The sequence below is a fragment of the Coenobita brevimanus genome, chromosome 109 (assembly GCF_032717465.1).
Source record: "Coenobita brevimanus isolate Jiangsu-jjx chromosome 109, ASM3271746v2, whole genome shotgun sequence".
In the NCBI taxonomy this organism is placed as follows: domain Eukaryota; kingdom Metazoa; phylum Arthropoda; class Malacostraca; order Decapoda; family Coenobitidae; genus Coenobita; species Coenobita brevimanus.
The window spans coordinates 6,417,752-6,418,916 of record NC_137062.1 but is presented as its reverse complement, the minus strand read 5'-3'; the positions used below and the strand labels follow the sequence as shown (position 1 = coordinate 6,418,916).

At 24.0% G+C, this 1,165-nt stretch overlaps 1 non-coding gene and 1 pseudogene across 1 annotated transcript; both read left to right on the top strand.

Annotated features, from left to right (window-relative positions):
• Positions 1 to 701: 701 nt before the first annotated feature.
• TRNAV-UAC (transfer RNA valine (anticodon UAC)) lies at positions 702 to 774 on the top strand. The gene has a single exon. It is a non-coding gene; the product is annotated as a tRNA-Val (tRNA).
• A 10-nt stretch (positions 775 to 784) lies between these two features.
• On the top strand, positions 785 to 903 carry LOC145417294 (5S ribosomal RNA; annotated as a pseudogene).
• Positions 904 to 1,165: the final 262 nt, after the last annotated feature.

Genomic DNA, 1,165 nt, shown 5'->3' with positions numbered 1-1,165 from the left:
TATATTAATAATAATTTTAGTATTATTAATAATATTAATATTAATAATAATAATAGTAATAATTTTAATAATAATATTAATATTAATAATAATAATGATAATGATAATAATAATAATATAAAAAAGTACTAATAGCAATAAAATTAATAATAATAATAATATTAAAAATAATATTAATATTAAAAATGTAAAAAAAAAAATAATAATAATAGTAATAATAAAAATGATAATAATATCAATAACTTCAGTAATATTTTTCCAATTAATAATAATATTCGTAATAATAAAAATAATATTAATAAAAAAAATATAATATTAATACTAAGATTAATATTATTGGTAGTGTTAATATTTATAATAATATTTATAATATTAATTATAGCAAAAAATTTTAATGATAACAATGATATTAATAATAATGATAATATTAATAAAAATTATAACATTAATTTTAATATGTATAACAATATTAATATTATTATTAATATTGATAATAATAATAATAATAATTATATGAATAATATTAATTATAATATTAATAATATTCACAATAATATTAATATTAATAAGTAAGGTGGAGCGGCCTTGGACTCTGATTAAGGTGTCCCGAGTTCGACAGTGTCGACTAGTACAGTGTGGATGTGGTGGCAGAGTGAGTAGAGAGGTGGCCTGCCACAAAAAAGACCCGGGTTCAATTCACAGCTCTCGTAGTGTAGTGGTTATCACGTCTGCTTTACACGCAGAAGGTCCCAGGTTCGAGCCCTGGTGGGAGCAGGAAAAGTTTATTATTATTATTACCACGTTGAGTACACCGCTTCCCGTCCGATCAGCGAAGTTAAGCAACGTTGGGACTGGTTAGTACTTGGATGGGTGACCGCCTGGGAACACCAGATGCTGTTGGCATCCCTACGTGTCAAGTGGGGTTGGTGGAGGATTAGTGCCCCTCCCTGTAAAACAATTAACTCTAAGCCCTTGGCCACCCCGTTTGGGATACATGGCGTCTGGCAATGAATGAATGAATAATATTAATAAGAATATTGATATTATCAATAATATTAGTTTCATTAATAAAAATATTAGTAATACGAATAATGATATAAAAATAATAATAATAATAATAATAATAATGATAATAATAATAATAATAATATTATTATTATTATTA